This window comes from Danio rerio, chromosome 2, assembly GCF_052040795.2.
Source record: "Danio rerio strain M-AB ecotype USA chromosome 2, GRCz13ab, whole genome shotgun sequence".
Classification (NCBI taxonomy): domain Eukaryota; kingdom Metazoa; phylum Chordata; class Actinopteri; order Cypriniformes; family Danionidae; genus Danio; species Danio rerio.
This window is the reverse complement of record NC_141022.1, coordinates 999,080-1,025,000: the sequence shown is the minus strand read 5'-3', so window position 1 is coordinate 1,025,000 and position 25,921 is coordinate 999,080. Positions and strand designations below refer to the sequence as shown.

Here is a 25,921-nt window from a genome sequence, read left to right as displayed (position 1 = left end):
ATCGTTCCCTACACCTTAACCCACCCTTAAACCTACCCACATCACCAAACTTGTCCCTAACCCAACCTCTATCCCAACTGAAGAGCACCACAAGTGTTCTCAAATACTTCATGAACACAGTAAGTTTATTGTATTTATTTTTTGATGTAGGTACATAGTAGTTAAGGACACTTAATATAAAGTGGGACCGATTTATTTGTTTGTGTTCTAAGAAGAATGGGCTGCTTATAAGCTGGTGTCTGGTGCATAAGGAGAGCAAAAGTGTGTGTCTCCTACAGGGAGTTTGGCGAACCTTTGCCCTCTTGAGGATTTTTTGGCTACAGAATAAACCTCTGTTGTTCAATGATTGGCCTTGTTAACTTAGTTAAGCCTTTAAATTTCTCTTTGAAGTTGGCATGCAACTGAAGTTGCGATGATCCTTAATGTGACGTACATTGAAAGTTCTAAAATTAGTAAAACTGTAAGGCGCTGCATTATTTTGTCCATTATTTAAAAGAATTTATTAAAGAATTGATTTCCCCAGCCTTCGTGACTCCCTAAAGAATTTATAGCCATGCCCTAAAGGATTGACAGTCATACCCTAACTAACTGATAGCTCCACCTTAACCATAGCCATAGCCATAAGCCAAAACCTAAAGGAATGATTGCTTCGCCCTAAATGATTGCTAGCCCCGCCCTAAATGACTCATAATCCATCCTAAAGGATTTACAGGTTCGCCCTAAGTGATTGATAGCACCACCCTAAGGATTGGATTTCCCCACCCTAAATAACTAATAGCCCTGCCCTAAATAACTGATACCCCTGCCCTAAAGGATTTATAGTTCAGCCCTAAAAGATGGATAACCTCACCCTAAATGATTGATAGTCCTGCCCTAAAGTATTTATAGCTCCACCTTAAATGACAGATTGCCCCGCCCTAAATGTTTGACAGCTCCACCATAAATAACTGATAGTCCTGCCCTAAATGTTTAATAGTCCCGCCCTAAAGGATTGATAGCTCCGCCCTAAATGACTGATAATCCTGCCATAAAGGATTGATTGCTCCGCCTTAAATGACAGATTGCCCCACCCTAAATGTTTGATAGCTCCACCATAAATAACTGATAGCCCTGCCCTAAAGGATTGATAGCTCTGCCCTAAAAGATGGATAACCTCACACTAAATGATTGAGAGCGTTGCCCTAAAGGATTGATGGCTCCGCCTTAAATGACAGATTACCCCGCCCTAAATGTTTGATAGCACCATCTTAAATAACTGATAGTCCTGCTCTAAATGTTCAATAGTCCTGCCCTAAAGGATTGATGACTCCGCCCTAAATAACTGATAGTTCTGCCCTAAAGGATTTATAGCTCAGCCCTAAAAGATGGATAACCTCACCCTAAATGATTGATAGTCCTGCCCTAAAGTATTTATAGCTCCGCCTTAAATGACAGATTGCCCCGCCCTAAATGTTTGATAGCTCCACCATAAATAACTGATAGTCCTGCCCTAAATGTTTAATAGTCCCGCCCTAAATGATTGATAGCTCCGCCCTAAATGACTGATAGTCCTGCCATAAAGGATTGATTGCTCCGCCTTAAATGACAGATTGCCCCACCCTAAATGTTTGATAGCTCCACCATAAATAACTGATAGCCCTGCCCTAAAGGATTGATAGCTCTGCCCTAAAAGACTGATAACCTCACACTAAATGATTGATAGCGTTGCCCTAAAGGATTGATAGTCCTGCCCTAAAGGATTGATGGCTCCGCCTTAAATGACAGATTACCCCGCCCTAAATGTTTGATAGCACCATCTTAAATAACTGATAGTCCTGCTCTAAATGTTCAATAGTCCTGCCCTAAAGGATTGATAGCTCCGCCTTAAATAACTGATAGTTCTGCCCTATAGATTGATAGCTCCGCCTTAAATGAAAGATTGCCCCACCCTAAATAACTAATGGCTTTGCCCTAAAGGATTGATAGCTCTGCCTTAAATGACTGATAGTCCTGCCCTAAAGGATTGATTGCTCCACCCTAAATGTTGGATAGCCGAAAGCATTGATAATCCAACCATAAAGTATTGATAGCTCCATCCTAAATAACTGATAGTCCTGCCCTAAAATATTGATAACTCTCTCTTGAATGACAGATTGCTCCACCCTAAATGTTTGATAGCTCCGCCCCAAATAACTGATAGTCTTGCACTAAAATATTGATAGCTCCGCCTTAAATAACTGATAGTCCCGCCCTAAAATATTATTAGCTCCGCCTTAAATGACAGATTGTCCCACCCTAAATGATTGATAGCTCCGCCCTAAATGACTGATAATCCTGCCCTAAATGATTGATAGCTCCGCCCTAAATTACTTATAGTCCCGCCATAAAGGATTGATAGCCCTGCCCCAGATAACTGATAGCTCCGCCTAAAAGACATTCCATGTGACCAAAAGTGAAGTATAGTAGATCTGAGGGAGAGAAGCAGGTCTATATACATATAAAAATACGATTACATTTTGATTTCAGTTCGACTTTAAACTGAATACGAGTGTCTTGCAGATTAACTAGTGAGACATTATGTTGTGTCATCATGTCAAGGACAAAAAAACATGAGAAACGAGTTATTAAGACTTTATTAAAACTCCTAAATGTGGCTAATTTAGTTGTCCTCAATGAACTCTTATGATAATCTCAGTGTTTGAGTCTTCTTAAGCAATGGAAAAAAATCTCTTATGACATCAAAATCTCTAACACTTCTCAAATCATGCTGGCCATATCTGTCACACACACACACACACACACACACACACGTCTGTAGCTCGGCTGGTGTCATTATTTATGATGGCTCCAGTGTTCTTGAAGGGTGCAAAGTGTTTCTAATAAACGGTTTCAAATTTCCCCACAGTTCAACCCAGTGTGTGCGTGTGTGTGTGCGTGTGTGTGTGTGTGTGTGTGTATCTCAGACTGCTGACAGCCCAGGGGTCGTCCAACTGTCTCCCCCGGAGGTGTGGAGAGAGAGAGTGACTGACAGACAAAAGCCATAAATAAAGTGGTGTGTGTTGGAGTGTGAGGTGATCCATTAGAGCTCGGTGTCAGCGGGCCGCTAATATTTCACAGGTAGAGGAGTGTGTGTGTGTGTGTGTGTTTATGATGAGGGATGAGTGAGCTGCTGCAGGATCTGCTCTGCCTCGGGACAGATAACACACACCGTGATCTTTTCTTTACAATATTCTGACGTGAGACAGGACAGCGTGTCGCACATAAGCAAATATTAGGAAGAGCTGGCGCTGTCCTGAACACTAAAGGAACCGTTCTGAGGTCACGGTAGCTGTTATCTAGTCAAATGGCCACTAGAACGGCCCTCCTTCGCCTTTTAACAGCATGGGCAATTTGCAAAGCGTGGCTGTGACGTAAAGCAGGCCATTGATCTGGATGAAGCCGTCAGTAGGAGAGGAGCTTCAGCTGTCAACAGGAAGTAGTCATTGACCAGCTGAAGGAGATTCCCGCCACCTGGAGCCGCCAATCATGCAGGAGTCACATGACACCTTTTTATATATATATATATATATATATATATATATATATATATATATATATATATATATATATACATATGTGTGTGTGTGTGTGTGACTTTTGTTCTTGTGCTTTAATGACATTGACTGGCAGGGATGTTTAAGTTTTTAATCTCTTTGAAAACTTTAATGAGCGTTTGTTAATTACCCATGAAAAAGACTTCAGTAAATATAGTGTTCGTGAAGCACACGGCAGTAAAGCACTTGAATCTGTTGTGGTGATTCTACTGTTGCTATGGCAACACAAGAACTATATTAGTTGATCTGTTGTGGTGAGTCTATTGTTGCTATGGTAACACGACAACTATAGTAATTGATCTGTTGTGGTGATTCTACTGTTGCTATGGCAACACAACTATAGTAATTGATCTGTTGTGGTGATTCTACTGTTGCTATGGCAACACAACTATAGTAATTGATGTGTTGTGGTGATTCTATAGTTGCTATGGCAACACAACTATAGTAATTGATCTGTTGTGGTGATTCTACAGTTGCTATGGCAACACAACTATAGTAATTGATCTGTTGTTGTGATTCTACAGTTGCTATGGCAACACAACAACTATATTAGTTGATCTGTTGTGGTGGGTCTATAGTTGCTATGGTAACACTACAACTTGTGCATTATTTTGTCTTTTGTTGTTTTGTGCGTTATTTAAATGAATTAATTAAAGAATTGATCTCCCCGCCCTAAATGACTGATAGCTCCTCCCTAAAGAATTTATAGCCATGCCCTAAAGGAATGACTGCCCCTCCCCAAATGATTGATAGCTCCACTCTGAATGACAGATAGTCTCCCCTAAATGGGTGCTAGCCCCGCCCTAATTGACTGATGATCCCGCCCTAAATTATTGATAGCTCCGCCCTGAATGACAGATTGTCTCCCTTAAAGCAGTGGTTCTCAAAGTGGGGGTCGGGACCCCCCAAGGGGTCGCGGGACAATGAAGGGGGGTCGTCTGGTGATTTCCAAAAATCTATTTGTTTTTATTAAACCATAAGAATTACCATATTTTATCTAAAAGGTTGTTTATAGTTACTATATAGTCACTATAGCAGCTTATAGTTACTAGTTCTGTTGGATTGCAACCCCTGGGGTAATTACATTATATTAAAGACGCAGTAGTCAGATGCAGCAGATTGATTTTACAACACCAAGTTAAACTTTCTGGCACATTTTACAGCACCGACATACAATAAAAAAATCCAATGAAGAATAGACTTGGGACTATTGGTGTGTGTGTGTGTGTGTGTGTGTGTGTGTGTGTGTGTGTGTGTGTGTGTGTGTGTGTGTGTGTGTGTGTGTGTGTGTGTTTGTGTGTGTGCGCCATTGCATGCAAGGTTTCTGTATTTATAGCCACCTCAGAGGATACTGAGGGTCGCGAGTCACTAACATTGTCATTTTGGGGGTCTTGGGCTGAAAAGTTTGGGAAGCCCTGCTCTAAAGGATTGATAAACCCACCCTGTTAAGAACTATAGTAATTGATCTGTATTCTGTAGTTGCTATGGTAACACAAGAACTATATTAATTGATCTGTTGAGGTAATTCTGTAGTTGCTATGGTAACACAAGAACTATATTAATTGATCTGTTGAGGTAATTCTGTAGTTGCTATGGTAACACAAGAACTATATTAATTACTATTAAACATTGATATACAACATTTCTATAACAGTTTTTAGGCTGTATCTGAAATCCCCCCTCTACCCTTCACTCACTATACCCTACATACTAATCTAGTCCACTTAAAGCAGTGAATGAAAGTGAGTGGAGCCCTACAGAGTGCACTGAAGGGATGTGTTTTGCTTGATAAATATTATTCTGTGCTCGTTCAGACCCTGTGATGGTTATTAAACACTTAACGTTGATCATCTGTTAATCATGAAAGAAAGTAGTCTGATTTCTGTCCTGTATTCAAACACTACTTTAACAGTAACATTTATAAATGAACTGATATAGTACACCGATTTAAATCCGGGCTATTGTGACGTGGTCATTGCTGTGCGCAAATGTTAACCGTGTGTTCCTCAGCTCGTCTCGTCGGGCCAGATCTCGAGACAGAAGCTCTCAGCCAAGCATTTAGCCAACACAGAAAATGAAACCTAATCTCCGCTCGCAGCTTTATCTGAGCTGAGCATCAGTCGGCAGCCTGCAGAGGAATTAAAGCTTTAATATTTGATATCGCCAGGGTCATCTGCATTCATGAGAGCTGGGAAAATCTCTCTCTTTCTCTTGTGTTTACTCAAACTAACTCCAGAGTTTTCAGTGTGAGTTAATGGCAGCTCGGATTTATTGTTAAATATGGCTGTCACTGTTTTGTTTTGTTTTTGTCACACTTTATTTTAAGGGCAATTCTTGCGATTAATAAACCATTAACTGTGAATATTTGCTCAATCATTCATTTTATTTTCGGCTTTTTAATCTGAGGTCGCCACAGCTGAATGAACCGCCACTATTAGCTCAATAATCTCCTAATATGCTGCTTATCATCAGTTATTAAGGTAATAGTTGGGTTTAGGTGTTGGGATGTAGTATAAGATCATGCTGAATACTCAGTGCTAATAAACAGCCGATGTCTTATTAACTAGTCGTGAGAAATCAGTAGTGAGAATGTTAAACTAAAGTGTTGCCATAAGGTGAATTAATGATATTCTGATTAATAAAGGGACTAAGCCAAAAAAAGAATGAATGAATGAAAGTTGCATATCTGATGCAACGTTGAGTTATATCAACCCAGCATTTGTAGAGTAGTCTAATAATGCAGAAAAGATAAATCAGTTCTGAAAAAAATTATTGTAATTATTGTGTAAATTATTTCTTTAAACCTACTATAGGCTAATAACTACTTTAATATAATTTTACAATCTAAAAAAATGCAATTATGGACAAACAACAATAGTGGATACATTTTTTCAATTACATATAAACAACCCTTTTTAACCCAATGGTTGGGTTTGTCCAAAGTTTAATTTTTACAAATATTTTAGACGATAATTAGTAAAAACAGTCTATTAATGCAGAAATATTCGTATAATTTGCCATTACTCAGAGTAATAACAGGTTGATTGATGTACTGTTAAAGTCCCTGTTAAACATCTGATCTGTAATCAGTCATAATTATTATTTTAGGTCAACACTGGGCTAATAACTACTATTGTATACACCACAAATGCTCACATATGGGTCAAAACCAATAATGCCTTTCCAACTATGTAAAAAAGTAACCCAACAGTTGTATTTCATCACAAATCTCTCTTTGTCTGGCTTGTGCTGGGTTGTCATTAGTGATGGGTCGTTCATAAACGATTCGTTCATTTTGAACGAATGAATTCATTTTGAATTCACGAATGAATTCATTCATTTCGTTCATTTTGAACGAATCTTCAATATGACTCGGGAACTACGAGTCCTCTCAGGGAGTGACTTGTTCATCCGCGCGTGCGCACATTTGTGCAGGTATCGTTCATTTCAAGTCTTTTGAGTCGTTCATCACGGAAAGGCAGAATCCGTTCATTTCACGAGTCCTCTATCGGGTTTGAGTCATTCGTTCCTCACAGGCCAATCATATGTGTTTAGAGCCGGAAAAAGAATTGAATTGACCATCAGTGTAACGTGAACGAACCCCTGACATTTGAAGACATGAAGAGGTGAGCTGAGCAAAGAGACAACAACACCTTCATAGACAAAAGAGCAGGTCAACACTGAATTATTATTTCCTCCTCCTTATATTCTATTTATGACTTATTTGTCGTGTGATCAACCTTTCGGGCTAGTTGTAGATGTGTTTGGAAGCAATTCATAACATTTTAGTACTATTTTGGCAAATTGAACTAAATGAACGAAATGACTCGAAAAAAGATTTGTTCATCTCAATGAACGAGACTCAAAGATCTGAATCAGTAAAATGATCCGAACTTCCCATCACTAGTTGTCATATATAGACAAACACAGCTATTGTTTGTATTTGACCCAACATTGTGCCACAACAACCCAGCATTTGCAGAACAGGAAAAGAGTAATATTACTCCCCTTATTCAGTGGGAGAGTCAGTTTATGCAATATTATCTTTATTTTTTACTCTCTAAAAACCTAATGTTGGGTTGTCATCACCCAAAATTGGGTCAAAAATGAACAAACCCAATGATGGGTTATTTTTTTTCCACCAATTTCTGTACATTTCTTTAATCTAATTACACATGAAAGACACTTTTTAACCCAACAGTTGGGTTTGTCTATATTTGACCCAACATTGTACTACAACAACCCAGCATTTGTTTGGAGCGTACAGAAATTCCTTCTAATGGCTCCAGGAAGTTATTCCATAATCCGTCATAAATCTGGCGTGAATTATTCAGTGCATCTCTGCGGTAAACAGGCCTCAGCGTCGACCGCTGCAGGAACACCTCTTGACCTTTGACCCCGCAGACGCATAAATTCCCGCTATCTGTGATGTGTGGCTGCAGGAGATGCGCGTCCGCTGACAGATTGCTGAATTTCCTCCATACAGTGAGCGGGAGACAGAAATATGGGCGGTAATGGGGTGTTAGGAGACGTCTGAAGTGTGAAGAGTGTGTTTATCTGCACGCACACACACACACACACACACACTCATGAAGACAGCATTGACTCTTACAGAATGTGATGCGGGACTGCAGACAGATTTATAGACTGAAGGTCAGAGTCTCGCATGTTCTGTTTGAATCTCAGAAACATGGCAACACTTCAGTTTAACTGTCAGTTCTCACTATTAACCAGTGCGTTATTACCTGCCTATTAATAAGATATTAACTGTGTATTAGCACATATACAGTTGAAGTCAGAATTATTCGCCCCCTTTTGATTTTTATTTTCTTTTTTAAATATTTCCCAAATGATTTTTAACAGAGCAAGGAAATGTTCACAGTATGTCTGACAATATTTTTTCTTCTGGAGAAAGTCTGATTTGTTTTATTTTGGCTAGAGTAAAAGCAGTTATTAATTTAAAAAAAAAAAACATTTTTGGGACAAAATAATTGGCCCCTCTAAGCTAATTTTTTTTTTCGATAGTCTACAGAACAAACCATCATTATACAATAACTTGCCTAATTACCCTAACCTGCCTAGTTCACCTTATTAACCTAGTTAATCCTTTACATGTCACTTTAAGCTGTATAGAAGTGTCTTGAAAAATATCTAGTCTAATATTATTTACTGTCATCATGGAAAAGATAAAATAAATCAGTGATTAGAAATAAGTTTTTAAAACTATTATGCTTAGAAATGTGCTGAAACAATCTTCCCAGAACAGAACAGAAATTGGGGAAAAAAATAAACAGGGGTGCCAATAATTCAGGGGGGCTAATAATTCTGACTTCAACTGTATATATAGCACGTCAAAACCCACACATACAACTAAAATGCTGCCATGAAGTTGAATAATAAAATGGATCACGTTTACTTCACGTCTTCTGTTTAAAATACACATTTTATAGGATGGGTTTGTCCATATTTGACCCAACATTGAGTTACAACAACCCAGCATTGTTTTTAAATAGTGTAATAATGCAGAAAAAATGTAATATTATGCTACTTATTCAGTGTAATGGGAAGCCAGTTTATGTGTTTTTTTTACACTCCAAAAGAATGCTGGCTGGTCATAACCCAAAATAGGGTCAAATATGGACAAACACAATGGGTTAATTTTTCATCAACATTTCAATTATACTTTGTTAACCCGATGGTTGGGTTTGCCCATATAGTATGCCATTGACGGTTTGTGTCTATAAAGAAATTCTCTCTTTTGTTAATCAGAAAGGTTGGGTTTGTCCATATTTGACCCAACATTGTGCTTCAGCAGCCCAGCATTTATCAGAACAGTAGTTATTGTGTAAATTATAGGTTTTTAGACCTGCACTAGGCACTTTTACATGCTAAAATGCTCAAATATGGACAAATGCAGCCTGTAATGACACTTTTTTTAACCCAACAGTTGGGTTTGTCCATATCTGATCCAACATTGAGTTACTAGCCAACATTTTTTTAGAAGAGTGTTATAATTCAGAAAAAAATTTAATATTAGGCTACTTATTCAGTGTAATGGGAAGCCAGTGTATGTAATAATATTATTATTATTATTAATATTATTATTATTTATTTTATTTATTTTTTTTTTCACTACAAAAAATGCTGGGTTGTCATAACCCAAAATGGAGTCAAATATGGACAAACCCAACAATGTGTTAACTTTTTCGGTAACATTTCAATTATACTTTGTTAACCCAATGGTTGGGTTTGTCTTTAAAATATACCATTGACAGTTTATGTCTATAAAAAAATCCCTCTTTTGTTAACCAGAGAGGTTGGGGTTGTCCTTATAATATGGACACAACATTGTGTAATAACAACCCAGATCTTTGTTTTTTATTTATTTATTTATTCATTCATTCATTCATTTTCTTGTCAGCTTAGTCCCTTTATTAATCCGGGGTCACCACAGCGGAATGAACCGCCAACTTATCCAGCAAGTTTTTACACAGCGGATGCCCTTCCAGCCGCAACCCATCTCTGGGAAACATCCACACACACACTCATACACTACAAATAATTTAGCCTACCCAATTCACCTGTACCGCATGTGTTTGGAGTGTGGTTAAAACCGGAGCACCCGAAGGAAACCCACATGAACGCAGGGAGAACATGCAAACTCCACACAGAAACACCAACTGAGCAGAGGCTCGACCCAGCGACCTTCTTGCTGTGAGGCGACAGCACTACCTACTGCACCACTGCTTCGCCCCTTATTTATTTATTTATTTATTTATTTTGTTTGGAGTGTACAGAAATTCCTTCTAATTGCTCCAGGAAGTTATTTTATATTTCATCATAAATAAGTCTAGGCTGTGCTGGGTTGTCATAACCCAGCATTGGGTCATATATAGACAAACACATCTATGGGTTGTTATTTTTTTGATGACATTTAAATTACACTTTTTTTACCCAATAGTTGAGTTTGTTTGTATTTGACCCAACATTGTGCCACAACAACCCAGCATTTGTAGAACAGTGTATGTCAAAATAATTGACCCACGTGTGCTTTTCTTTTCTTCTTCAAATATTTCCCAAATGATGTTGAGCAGATTCAGGAATTGTTCACAGTATTTCCTCTAATGTTTGTTCTCCTGAAGAAAGTCTGATTTGTTTTATTTCGGCTAGAATAAAAGCACATTTTAATTGTTTTAAAGTCATGTTAAGGTCAATATTATTGGCCCCTTCAGCAATATTAGTGTTGGATTGTCTCCAGAACAAACCACTGTTATACAATGACTTGCCTAATTACCCTAACTTTACCCTAATTACCCTAGTGAAGCCTTTACATGTCACTGTAAGCTGAACACTAGTGTCTTGAAGAATATCTAGTCTAATATTATGTGCTGTCATCATGGTGAAGATAATAGAAATCGGTTATTATAAATGAGTTATTAACACTATTGTGATTAGAGATGTGCTGAAAACAATCTGCTCTTAGTTTAAACAGAAGTGTGTGGGGGGGGGTATACAAAGGGGCTATCAAAAATGACCTTTTGTCAGACATTGATGATGTAAGCGAGGTCCTCACCAATATCAAAAGCAAATCTACACCCGTGACTTGAATCTGCAGACGACATGACGCAGTGGCGTACTGTATGTTAACAGAGGCCATCAGAAACGCAGCAGCTGAAGAGGATGAAAGCGCAGTATGGATGTCTCGGCGTCTCGCCCTGATGATTAGTGTCTCTACAACACTTTGAACACCTCCAAACCGAAGCGGGATCCAGCTGAGCCTCGGCCTGCAGCACCCTCCGAGGAGCAGATGAAATATGCACACGGCCGGGGCTCCAGCCACCGAAACGCCCGAGATGTAAAACGATCTCATATTCATTTTCCTGTCTTTAATGCGTACCCCGGGAATAAAAGACAACAAATAAAGCCTGGGGGGCGAAGCGCATGCCTGTCATTCTTCCCCAGAACTCCTCAGGTCGCCCTCATCGTAAAAAAAAGAGCGTGGAGTGTAGCGTTTAGCCCGAGTTTGACATCTGATTTATGGAGCGGCAGAAACAGATACAGGTCACTGTCAACAAGTCAGCTGTTTTTGTTGGCCGTTCGCTGCTCGACTCTTTCTGTCACACTCTTTTGTCTTGATCACTCTCTGCACGTTCTTGGCGGCGCTGCGCCTTTTCGCGAGATCGTCTTCGCTCATATTTTGACATCTTAATCTACGCTGTGTTTTGATAACAGATTTATATCCTCTGATAATCCAGCGAGAGCCCGACAGACATCAGCATCTCCACAGCACAAACCCTCATGAAGGACGAGATTAAAATAATCGTGATGATTGTAATGATGAGGACAAGAGGAAACACAATGGGTAATTTCAGATTTCACCTTCAAAATGAGCATTTAGTGCCCGATCATACACCCGGCGCAGTGTGGCGCAAGGCGCGGCGCAATAGTCTTTTGGTAGTTTCAGCTTGGCGCAAGAGTGGTTTTGAGGCGTTGCACTATGCTGTTTAAATAGCGAATGCATTAGCGCTCATATGTGCGCTCATAGGCGTTCTGGTCTAAAAAGGAAGCGTTCTGAGGCGGACCGCTGGCGCGTTGCTATTTTGAGACACTATAATAGATTTTTCATTAGACCAAAACTAACCCGGTCTAAACTCCAGCGCAGAGTTGTGCCTCGCTTACACACTGCTTAATACACACAAGAGAGCAATAGGCAAATATCTTTACATATGAAAACAATTAAATATTAAGGATATATATAGGATATAATGAGAATAGATATAGAATATAAATATAAAGGATTAAAATATTACAAAATATTATTTTCTAGCCTACATAAATATGAAAAATCACTGCTTTTATGTCTTCTTCATCTCGGGAGGCTTTTTCAGTTCATTCATAACAATTTGCTTTTGTATAATGTTATTAATATTAGCAGTATTATTTATTATATCCATATTTATATTTGTTTTATTAAAAACAAGCTTAGATTTGTCCACCTGTCAGGTTTTAGACCATATGGGGCACAGCATGTGTTTGAGGATATAACTCAGGTTTTTGAGCACACTTCATTATTATTGTTCATTTATTCGTTTGCTGGAAATTAAAACTGAATTTAGAAATAGTTTTGAAACGAATATTTGTGCTTAACAAACTAAATTAATTATTTATAGACTAATTGATGTCTGTGTGTAAAGGTTTCCCTATCCAAGAGCGAAAGTGAAAGTAGATCTATTATCTCTTATTCTTGCGCGATAGATGCTCTGTTTAACCGTTTTCTGTTAAAAAAAACTGTTAACTGTGAACTGTTTGCTTGTGAAATGCTCAGTTTTTCCACTTACACTTGCTTTATGTCCTGTAAATAGCGAATGTTTATTCTCAAAACACACCTATAACTCATTAAGAAAATAACCTCAACCCTTTTAGACCATGCGCCACAGCACAAAGCGGATTTTCCCGTCCTTAAATTAGCAAAAATGCATTCTCACACTCCCTGAAAGCGTTTGCGCCCTGCGTTTTGTGCTTTGCGCATGGGCCGTCAAAATAGAGCCCAATGCCCAATGTGGCTTTGACTTAAAATAAGGTTAAACATGTTTTCATTAGATGTAGAGTCTGCACCTCAAACATTGCTTTTCTGACTGGCTTGTCTTGTTTCTAGTCCGAATATGTAAAAATTCTTCAATCAAGAAGCATTTTCTAGACAAGTGAAACATGTCAAATAATGGGCTCTAATTTAATTCAGGGGTTCTCAATCTTTTCGGGGCCCACTTCTTTCTCCGATCAATTTTTGAAGACCCACCTGTCTGACATTTTCTCTAAAATATTTATATGAATTGCTCATTTAAACGTTATTATTTATATATATATATATATATATATATATATATATATATATATATATATATATATATATATATATATATATATATATATAGTTGAAGTCAGAATTATTCGCGCCCCCTTTTAATTTTTTTAAATATTTCCCAAATGATGTTGAACAGATTCAAGACATTTTCACAGTTTGATAATATTTGTTCTTCTGGAGGAAGTCTGATTTGTTTTATTTTGGCTAGAATAACACAAATACACTTGATTTGTATCTATTGTGAAGTGAATGTATTGACGAGTGAATGAAGCGAGTAAACTCAAAATGTGCATCTATTTATGCGCTAATAGCACAATTCATTTGCGCGTCTGATGTGAGCACAGCCATAAGAGTTAAGGTGTTTTACAGTACTGCGTTGTGACTGGAAGGGTATCCACTGTGTAAAACATATGCTGGAATAGTTGATGGTTCATTTCTCTGTGGCGAGCCCTGATGAATAAACGGCCTATGCCAAGGGAAAATGAATGAAGAAATATCCGTGAATTGGCATTTCCCTCTTTTTATTTATGTTTTGAATTGCATTATGATCTTTCTTCCAAAGTGTGTGTTGTGTTGATCTGCAGCTGTTGTATCAGTGTGTGTGTGTGTGTAGAGTGTGTAGAGTGTGTGAGTGTGTTGACAGAGCTGAAGGTCTGCTGACAGCAGTAAGCCCCGCTGCAGCTCTTCTGTCAGTGATCATTCCTCCATTGTGCTCCGTCTGGATCTCGGCCAGCTCTCGCTCACGTCTTCAAGAGGCGCCCGTGGTGTTTCCACATCAGCCAGAACATCAATATCGCTATCACTGCACTGGTGAAACTCATCAATATCCCTGCGTAAATGAGCGATCACCGAGAGAAACGCTGGTGAAACTGCACTGCGGGTGGGTTGAGCTGAAGTTTGGTGGTTTAGCTTTAGCACCGTGTCAATTTAATCTCACATTTACATTCAAGCCACGGGCAAAGTGATGGTTTAAATGGAAACCTGGACGATCTGCAAGTTCAGCATTTCAACACAATCCTTAATCATACTTGAAGTGAAAGTTAATTTAACAAATACTCTACGGTAAACCAACTCTACATTCTACTGAACTACAAACCCCACCATGCACTTCAGTCACACACCTGTTTCAGTTCACATGCTGATTACACACACACACAGGTAAAGCTGATCTTTACTGATTACTGACTATACACAAACGGCAATGCTGTGGCGCAGTAGGTAGTGCTGTCACCTCACAGCAAGAAGGTCGCTGGTTCGAGCCTCGGCTGGGTCAGTTGGTGTTTCTGTGTGCATGTTTGCATGTTCTCCCCATGTTGGCATTCCCGTTGGGTTCCTCCGGTTTCCCCCTCAGTCCAAAGACATGGGGTACAGGTGAATTGGGTAGGCTAAGTTGTCCGTAGTGTATGAGTGTGCATGGATGTTTCCCAGAGATTGGTTGCAGCTGGAAGGGCATCCACTGCATAAACCATATGCTAAATAAGTTGACGGTTAACTCCTCTGTGGCGACCCCAGATTAATAAAGGGGCTAAGCTGAAAAGAAAATGAATATTCACACTACACTCACACACACATTAATGCTGAGTCTTGTTTCCCTGTAGTGAGCACTTCTAAAAATTAACACTAGCTCTACAAATACTCTGAACACTTACCTTCTAAATGTTCACTCTGCATTTTAATAAATGAAAGTTTATTATACTATTTAAACCTCTGTTATTTATGTAAATCGAGAGATATTTCAGAGATAAGAGCTGGCTAGTTTGACTTACAACATCTGGATTTTTGAGGACTCTTTTAATCCTTTTTTTCTCCGGGATTATCTGACTTGGCTCCACAGAATGGTTTGAATAATGCTGAATAAAGCCTGACTTATGTGGAATTTCTTTATTAAAATCTCCATTGGTTTGTGTATGGAGCGCCGGCTTCACAGAAACCCTGTCCGCAGGGAAACACATCATGCAATTGAAAGCAGCTGAGAGAAGTGGGAAGCTTTTGAGAAGCTAAAACAAACAAATTGCTCTGGTTCTTTACAATTATGTAACCATTTCTGTGGCAGCAGCAAAAAAAAAGGCAATGAAGGCTTAAGAGACGGGGAGGCTGCAGAGGTCAAGTTCTGGCAGATCTCTTTCTTTCTTTCTCTTCGTCTCTCGTTCTCTGGGAAAGAGGCCAAACCCTGTCAGTTCTGGAGGTCTGAAGCCAAGACGACATGGCGAGAAGACAAAAGTGAAATGTTGGACTACATTCCTCCTTACAGGAGACCTTCTAATATCCAGATGTTGAAAGGAGCGTTTTAGACGGAGCGTTTAGTTTCATTCTTTACCTCTCTCTGACACTTCTGTGCTCCACCACTCTACTAACTCTACAAATACTCTACTGAACACTGACTCTACAAATACTCTACTACTGACTCTACAAATACTCTACTACTGACTCTACAAATACTCTACTACTGACTACAAATACTCTACTACTGACTCTACAAATACTCTACTACTGACTCTACAAATACTCTACTACTGACTCTACAAATACTCTACTACTGACTACAAATACTCTACTACTGACTCTACAAATACTCTACTACTGACTCTACAAATACTCTACTACTGACTCTACAAATACTCTACTACTGACTACAAATACTCTACTACTGACTCTACAAATACTCTACTACTGACTCTACAAATACTCTACTACTGACTCTACAAATACTCTACTACTGACTCTACAAATACTCTACTACTGACTCTACAAATACTCTACTACTGACTCTACAAATACTCTACTACTGACTCTACAAATACTCTACTACTGACTCTACAAATACTCTACTACTGACTCTACAAATACTCTACTACTGACTCTACAAATACTCTACTACTGACTCTACAAATACTCTTCTACTGACTCTACAAATACTCTACTACTGACTCTACAAATACTCTACTACTGACTCTACAAATACTCTACTACTGACTCTACAAATACTCTACTACTGACTCTACAAATACTCTACTACTGACTCTACAAATACTCTACTACTGACTCTACAAATACTCTACTACTGACTCTACAAATAATCTACTACTGACTCTACAAATACTCTACTACTGACTCTACAAATACTCTACTACTGACTCTACAAATACTCTACTACTGACTCTACAAATACTCTACTACTGACTCTACAAATACTCTACTACTGACTCTACAAATACTCTACTACTGACTCTACAAATACTCTACTACTGACTCTACAAATACTCTACTACTGACTCTACAAATACTCTACTACTAACTTTAGTGAGACTTTTGTGAATACAAACTCTACTAATTCCTATTTGGGAAATATTTGAAAAAGAAATAAATATTCACAGGAGGTGTGAATAATATGGGAAATTCAGTTAATATTTTCTTTCAGTGTGTGTGTGTGTGTGTGTGTGTGTGTTTGTGTGTGTTATTGTGCGTTCGTGTCCGCACCTGTAATCCTCTGTCCGGTTAGCAGAGATGAAAGTGTTGTTGGTGTAATCAGAGGAAGCTCTGTTTCTTTCAGTCCAGAACTCGCCACTATTACAGGACGTGTTTAACACACACATCCAGACACACAAACGCAAAACACAAAAAAACTCAAATGGCAGCTGTCTAACAAACGCAGTGGGACCGAAACCAGCATCGTCCCCACAACCTTTCATGGACTCCAAAAATACTCCAAATAGTCTTTCAATAAATAAACACGGCTTAAAATAAGGAAAGCAATGGGTCTTTTAAGGCTGAGAATAACCGTGGCTCTTTCATGTATGAGGAAGCCACGAACAATCTCATTGTTGCATTGTTACATTTCCGTTTCTCCCAGTGAAACCTCTGTAGTAGGATTATAAGGTCACCTGAGCCCTTTGTAGGGCACAGACTAATATAAACGCAGCCAACCACACCTCAATAACCTATTTTCACACATATAAACATACAACCGTTTATTGAGTTGTGAAGAGCATGATTCATCTGTACATTACGAAAAAATAACATTCAGGTATTTACTTACAGTTGAAGTCAGAATTATGAGCCCCCCTGTAAATTTTACCCAATTTCTGTTTAACGACGAGATTTTCTTCAGCACATTTCTAATCATAATAGTGTTAATAACTCATTTATAATAACTGATTTCTTTTATCTTTGCCATTATGACAGCACATAGCCTATTAGATATTTGAATATTAGAAATTTGGTGTGACTTAAAGTGACATGTAAAGGCTTCACTAGGGTAATTAGGGTAAAGTTAGGGTAATTAGGCAAGTTATTGTATAACAGTGGTTTGTTCTGGAGACAATCCAACACTAATATTGCTGAAGGAGGCTAATGATATTGAGCTGAAAATGGTTTAAAACAATTAAAACTGCTTTTATTCTAGCCAAAAAAAAAACAAATAAGACTTTTTCCAGAAGAACAAATATTAGAGGAAACACTGTGAACAACTCCTGAATCTGTTCAACATCATTTGGGAAATATTTGAGAAAAATCTTACACACACACACACACACATACATACAAAACTTCCATTTGTTTTGACTCTTTATTATTTTATTCTTATCCTTATTCTTTTATTCAAGCCCTTCTAATCATCAGAAAGATGCAGGATCTAAATCAGTTACTAAATCTAAGTCAATTTGTTAATGTTATGGAATTTTCATACCTCCTTCATTAACTTTTAATGTAGAAAAGTTTTTTAATAGTTTAAAGCAATATGTATATTAACTGGACTGGTGTTTTTTTTTTTTTTTTAAGGACTTTCATATGCCATGTATTGTATCAAGCTACTAAAATAGCAATAAAAGTAACTGCAGAGTTCAATTTTCAACATTAAAAGTTACAACATAGACTCATTCTGTAAATGTACCCCTATATACATTTCTGGAGATTGTGAATTATGTAGCCACAGGTACACATGGCTGCATTTTGTCTTTAAAACAAATGCTATGGGGCTGTTCCTTTTCATGCTAGCAGCTGACCGTTTACCTCCATATGGACAGATTCCTACTGTTACACGTTTCCCCAGTGTCGGCGGACTTGAGACGCAGAGCAGAATGGACCATGACAACGAGGTTTGAGTCTGGTGAAGATTGGTTTCAGAAAGCGGGCAGACAAAAAAAAAGCCAGAAAATAAAATAAGTAAATAACAGGGTGAAAATGTGGTCAAATCTGAAAATGTGGTAAAAATCAGGTGAGGGCTTTTCTTTTTCTGGATTGTGTTTGAAAACACTGTCGGTTGGGTTTAGGGAAGGGGTTGGTAAGGGATCGGTCGGTCAGTCCAATGGTTGAATGGCTCTCGTAAGAGAAATCGGAGATATGACAAAGCGTACAAAGCGCCCTCTGGGGGATTCTCGAAAACAAAAATTGCAAAAAAACATAGCTACTAGGATGTATTTGGCGCTCTCCAGAAATGTATACAGGGGTACAATATCAGAAAGAGCCTGAGTTTTCAGAATGAACAGCTATCGGTAGAGATACTGCAATTCAAAACTTTAAAGAAATTTAAAAAAACACTAAAAAAGTCAATTAAATTAAACATACATTGTATATAATAATTAATGTGACCCACATTTACAGTGCAAAGCATTACCCACGTTTATTCTGTGACTTGATTTATTAATATATTGTGATTTTCATACAAAAACATACTTACACTTTATTTTAAGTAACATTAATTACTATGTATGTACATTTAAATAATAATTTGGTACAATGTACTTATTATGTACATACATGTATTCCATATATGTTTTTAAATTATTTGCATGTAATTATTTCTGTAAGTACATTTATAAATATGAACACAATATGTTGTACTGATTTTGTGATGTACGTACATAATAGGTAATGTGACTTAAAATAACGTGTTGCCAAAAACACAGTTTTAGTATAAATAGTGTTACTGTAAAACACATGCTCAAGAAAGCAAAGATCCAGCAACAGCAGGATTCATAAAGAATTCACAAACCAGAGAAACACAGGAAGAGTCGGTGAGAAAACCCCTTGAAAAACAGGAATGAGGGTAATGAGTTTGGTGTGTAAGGGAGCAAAATGTGAGAAGCAAAACACTGTCGAATGAGAAACGTGAAGGAGGCACCATATGGGCTGAGTGGATGTGAAGTGACGTCCCATCAACCCAGCGGTCACACTGAGAAATGACCCAACACACACCCAGATCATGCAGATCTTCCCTCCTGAGACACGACTCCACCTAACACACACAAACATACACACACGAGGATCGTTTTTAGCATGAAACAGCTGCTCGGTTATGGAAAATGACAAATTGTGTGCGCTTTTAAAGACACCGTGACACTAAATTGAAACTTGTTTGTGTAGAAATCAAAGACTATAAAATGTTAATGTAGCATTTGTGCCCTTGTTGAAGAGTGCAAATTAATCTAGAAGTGGGCGGAGCCAGCCGTCACTACTTTGTCAGCATGACACCATGGCAATCATGCATCACTCCCGGATCATCAAAAATAGGCGACGAGATGGGGCATGGGTGGGGCTGAAATGATTATTATTATTAATATTTGATTATTGTAACAAATAATCCCCACAAAATAGCAAAAGAAAGTATAAAAGCCGTATAAAATAATAGCACAATATACAACCCAGGCTCATTCTGATAATGTACCCCTGTATACGTTTCTGGAGAGCGCCAAATGCGTCCCAGGAGCTATGTTTTTTTTGCAGCTTTTGTTTTCATGAATCCACCAGAGGCCGACTGAATGACTGATCGATTGATCCACCATCCTCCTTCCCTACACCCAACCGACCAGCCTGATCTCCCGAGAAAACGTAAGTATTTTACGTTTTTGTCAATTTAGTGGCTAATTTGTACGAATAAATGTACAATTTAAAAAAGGAGGCATGGCCCCCAACCCCGCCCCTAAACACAATCGTCATTGGGTAATAAGTAGGCCCACACGGAATCTGTGATCCGATTTCTGCAGATTTTTAGCCCATTATTAATTATGTTTATTTACTTGAGTAAATGTGTAAATCTGAATTTATTCAGTTTTTATTCAGTAATTTATTACTTTTTATTTAATATATTAAGGTTTTAGTTATGATACTGTGTTCAATACTCCCAAAATAATTCCGCAGAAATCCGCAGATTTTTACCAAAATTCTCCGCAGAAATAGCAAAAAACGTCTGCAGATTCTGTCTGGCCCTAGTAATAAGCAAATCGTAGTAAATTAGATCGTATAAATTCATACGAATTAGCCACTAAAGCAAAAAGTTATGAATTTCTGCGAGATTCCGTTGAACCACCAGTGTTTTCAAAAGCACCGATTGACCCAATCACCTACTTCCCTAACCCCAACCAACAGTCTTTTCAAAAGCAATCCAGAAGAAGAAAAGCCCTCGCCTGATTTTTACCATGTTTTCAGATTTTCCCACATTTTTCCCACATTTCCCAATGTTATTTACTTCTTTATTATATTTTTGACTTCTGTTTTTGTCTTACCTGCTTTCTGGAACCGATCTTCTTGCCAGACTCGAACCCTTTTATCGTGGTCAACTCCTTTCTCCGCCACAAGTCCATCTACGTATGCGACAAACTACTGGTAACAGTGGGAAATCAGTCCATACGGAGGTAAGCGGTCAGCTGGTAGCGCAAAAAGGACAAAATGCAGCCATATGTAACCCTGGCTACATAACTCGGGATCTTCAGAAATGTATATAGGGGTACGTTTTTAGAATGAGCCTATGTTGCCTAAACCGTGTCCAAGGGCAATAATGCAGAAGATGCTAAATACAAAAGGGCCCAAAACCGAGCCTTGGGGAACTCCAGTGGCTTAGATCTGACGTTTCAAAGCCTTATAAACTGACTGCAATAAGAAAGATGTGATCTTATATATAAAAGACAAGTGGCCATTACTCTGAGGAAGGCCAGTCTGTGTTTTGTTTTGTTTTTAAGTGCACTAAAGCCAAATGAGAATAGTCAGCTGACCTGAATCTACTGCGGTAAGCAGATCATTAGTAATGTGGACAAGTGTGGTTTTGTGCTATGAAGTGGACGGAGGCCAGACTGAAATGTTTCTAATATATATTGTTATCTGAAAGGCAGTGAGAGATCTGTGCTGTTACACTCTCCTCTATTTTTTTATTAGAGATAAACTATAAATTTAAAACAGGACAGAAGTTGTCAGAATCTCGCTGGATCGGCTCCTGTTTTTTTAAGTATGGGAGTTAGAGCTGTTTTTAAGTGATGAAGGAATGAAGCCAGAGGACAATGGAGAATGGATGAGTTCAGCGATTAAAGAAGACAAACAAGATGAACAAACCTGAACTAAGCGTGCTGGATGAGGATCAAGTTGATTTAGATTTCTGAATATTACAGGATCTCTGAGGGATGAATAATAGCAGGGCGTCACAGTGGCACAGTGGGTAGCATGATCGCCTCACAGCAAGAAGGTCGCTGGTTTGAGCCTGGACTGATTGAGTTGGTGTTTCTGTGTGGAGTTTGCATGTTCTGCCTGTGTTGGCGCGGGTTTCCTCCGGGTGCTCCGTTGTCCCCCACAGTCCAAACACATGCGCTATAGGGGAGTTGGGTAAGGTAAATTGTCCGTAATGTATGAGTTTGAATCAAATCACTTTTTTTGTCACATCAGCAGCAGCACGTGTACTATGATGAGTGAAAAGCTCAGGGGCTGACTCCTGACATACTCGCAAAAAAACAAAACGATATACATCAGGCGATGTTGACAGTAACACATAGAAGACAATGAGTAGGTGCACACACAGTCTGCCTGTTGTAGACCATATTGCTTTACAATATGTGAATGGGTGTTTCCCAGTTCTGGGTTGCAGCTGGAAGGGAATCCGCTGTGTAAAACATATGCTGGATAAGTTGGCGGTTCATTCCGCTGTGGCGGCCCCTGATAAATAAAGGAACTAAGCCGAAAAAAAAATGAATGAATAAATAATATTTCAGATACTTTTACTTGCACTACATTCATTCGTTCATTCATTTTCTTGTCGGCTTAGTCCCTTTATTAATGCAGGGTCGCCACAGCGGAATGAACCGCCAACTTATCTAGCAAGGTTTAACGCAGCGGATGCCCTTCCAGCTGCAATTCATCTCTGGGAGACACACATTCACACACACACTCATACACTACGGACAATTTAGCCTACCCAATTCACCTGTACCGCATGTGTTTGGACTGTGGGGGGAACCGGAGCACCCGGAGGAAACCCACGCGAACGCAGGGAGAACATGCAAACTCCACACAGAAACACCAACTGAGCCGAGGTTCGACCCAGCGACCTTCTTGCTGTGAGGCGACAGCACTACCTACTGCGCCACTGCTATGTCTACTTGCACTACATGTTTGCGTACACGATGGTACTTTCACTGGAGTGTGATTTCTCAGTACTCTTTCCACCACCGGTTACCTGATCTTTCAGGGTGAAATCAAGCAGAAATGCGGTAAAGAAGCAGCTAGGAAAGTAACAGCGTCCAGGCCACATCAGTCTCTCAGCGTTTCTGATTTATGACATTCCAGGCTCTATTTATATTCATGAGCAGGCATGGAAGCGGACCAGCTCTCGTTCCACAGCTTCAAGTTCCCTAGCCGTACTTCCAGGAATCCCTGCCATTCCCATACGGTGTTACAGCTCTGTTTGTCCTGATCCGGGACAGGGCACACACACCTGTGGCAAACTGGAGCACAAAAAAAGGGAGTAAACCCGGATCCTTTAAAGTAACAAGTCACTTTTTACAGTGTGGATCAGTCAGCGTATGTTTTACACAGCGGATGCTCTTCGAGCTGCAACCCAGTACTGGGAAACACCCATACACACTCATTCATACACTACGGCCAATGTAGTTGATGTAGTAGTGAAGCAGCAAGCAGGTCGCTGGTTTGAGCATCGGCTGGATCAGTTGGTGTTTCTGTGTGGAGTTTGCATGTTCTATAGGTGAGTGAGTTAGCATGTTTAGCAGTAGTTTATTTACTTAAAAAAAACTAATGGCTAAAAGAATGTTTACTAAAACAAATGTAGACTAAAACAAGCCAGTCTAGCATGAATTAGCATGGCATGTCGGTAGCATGTTTCTAGCACGAATAAGTATGTTGTTAGCATGATTCTATTATGAATAAACATGTTGTTAGCATGATTCTGGCATGAATTAGCATGTTGTTAGCATGATTCTGGCATGAATTAGCATGTTGTTAGCATGATTCTGGCATGAATTATCATGTTGTTAGCATGTTTCTGGCATAAATAAGCATGTTGTTAGTATGATTCTATAATGAATTAACATGTTGTTAGCATGATTCTGGCATGAATTAGCATGTTGTTAGCATGATTCTGGCATGAATAAGCATGTTGTTAGCATGATTCTGGCACGAATTAGCATGTTGTTAGCATGTTTATAGCATAAATAAGCATGTTTATAGCATGAATTAGCATGTTGTTAGCATGATTCTAGCATGAAGTAGCGTATATCTAGCATGATTCTAGCATGAATTACCATGTTGTTAGCATGATTCTGGCATGAGTTAGCATGATGTTAACATGATTCTGACATTAGTTAGCGTGTTGTTAACATGATTCTGGCGTGAATTAGCATGTTGTTAGCATGTGTATAGCATGAATTAGCATGAATGAGCATGAATGAACATGTTGAATCAGCATATAACAAGCATGATTCTATCATTTAGAATGTTTCTAGCATGAATTAGCATGTTGTTCGCATTATTCTAGCATGAATTAGAATGATTCTAGCATGAATTAGCATGTTTTTAACATGATTCCCGTATGAATTAGCTTGTTAATAGCATGAATTAGCATGTTGTTAGCATGATTCTAGTATGAATTAGCATATAACTAGCATGATTCTAGCATGAATTAGCATGCTGTTAGCATGATTCTAGCATGAATTAGCATGTTGTTAGCATGATTCCAGCATGAATTAGCATGTTGTTAGCATGAATTAGCATGTGCTAGCATATCACTAGCATGTTTCTAGCAAGATTAGCATATCAGTAGGATGTTAAAACTATTAGCATGTGTTACAACAGCTAGTCACAGTCTATAGGCTAGTTGCTAGGGTGTTGTATGTGGTTGCTAGGGAGTGGCTAGTAAGTCTAAAGCTCATCAGTGGTTGGCTGCTGGCTAGACTGAGCTGAATGAGACCAGACTCTAGTCTGTAGAACAGTCTGATGCAGAGTTATGAGCTCACAAAGTTTGACCCAATGTTAAGTCAATAGGACTTTTGGGAATTTTCTGGGTCGTTTTTCGGAAAAACCCAAAGTCGGATCAGTTAGAAAAGACATAGCAACCCGAGTCAGACCAGTTTGAAGGTTTGACGAAAGTTTGAAGTATGTACCTTAAAAGGTTTAGGAGGAGATACACTTTAAAATTAGTCTCAAAAGAAGCAGCAGAGGTTTAAGTGAGATAACAAGTTGTCTTTTTAGGCCACCATAACAAGCACTACCTTTTGATCACTTTAACTACGATTAATAAATGCTGTAATGCTAGTAAATACATTAACTGATGCATCCTCATTCTAAAGTTTAGAGTCTCGTCATTTCAGCTGAGAATACTTTTGAGGATTCATTCTGTTGCTGTTTGGCTCCCATAATGCACTGCGGGCCAAGACCTTCTTAATTAATCATTTACTGTGGTGCACTCTTAATAGCTCATGAAGATGTTGACTGCCAAAAGCTGAAATATTCATTAGAGCACTTTGTAGACGTCTGCCTGATCGAACACACTTTACTGGAGTCATTAGTTGATGATCGCAGACAGCGAGCGCTCGGCCGGGTGTGTCTGATTAAGGAGATGGCCAAAATATGCAGAGAGCAGCGCTGGGATTGGACTCTTATTGTCTGACTGGAATATCAGCTCAAGACTGCATTAGATGCGGATCCAGGAGCAGAATCCGGGACTGCTCATCTGTGATTCATTTAGTAACCTGCACTGTACAAATATCCGTAAATTAGCAGTTTTCTGTACTCTATATATGTATAGCACTGCACACTTATACACATGTTTGACTTTGCAGTCCACTACTGATTAATCCACACACACACACACACACACACACACACACACACACACAGGGCCTGATTCTGGTTTCCATACATTCCTGCTGTCTGTGTTTCAGGATGTGTGTCGGTGTGTCAGGATGTGGAGCAACTCTTCCTTCCTGACTGATGAGCAGACACATACTCTGAAAAATAGTGCCATCCATCTACTGTGACACTGAAGCACCCTGGGGAACCCACCACACCCTCTCCTTATCGTCCTCCCTTCAGTAACAAGATGACATGCTTCAGAGAAATTGATGATCATATGACTTCACCTGCTGCGGTATGTGTGCAATCCCTTATTACACCCACATGAACAAAACACTGTAGCGTATAGTAAATACTGAAGTGTTTTACAACCGTGGTATAGTAGAGTGTGGTATATTACAGTATCTACTACTCTTTAGTGAAT

The 25,921-nt window shown here is 38.9% G+C and overlaps 2 long non-coding RNA genes across 5 annotated transcripts in view; one reads left to right on the top strand and one right to left on the bottom strand.

The window, feature by feature from the left end:
* LOC147836973 (uncharacterized) overlaps positions 1-25,921 on the top strand; it is a 307,385-nt gene that overhangs the window by 154,528 nt on the left and 126,936 nt on the right. For all 3 annotated transcript variants that reach the window (XR_015478067.1, XR_015478066.1, XR_015478068.1), the window contains exon 6: positions 25,587-25,792. This is a non-coding gene — a long non-coding RNA (uncharacterized LOC147836973). The remainder of the gene's footprint in view (positions 1-25,586; positions 25,793-25,921) is intronic.
* The window catches only part of LOC141377573 (uncharacterized), a 29,680-nt gene continuing 22,718 nt past the window's right edge, over positions 18,960-25,921 (bottom strand). The window contains exons 5-6 of one of the 2 annotated variants that reach the window (XR_015478075.1): positions 22,868-23,135; positions 18,960-19,666 (exon numbers count right to left, since the gene is read on the bottom strand). This is a non-coding gene — a long non-coding RNA (uncharacterized LOC141377573). The remainder of the gene's footprint in view (positions 19,667-22,867; positions 23,136-25,921) is intronic. The other variant, XR_015478076.1, reaches the window with a different exon arrangement.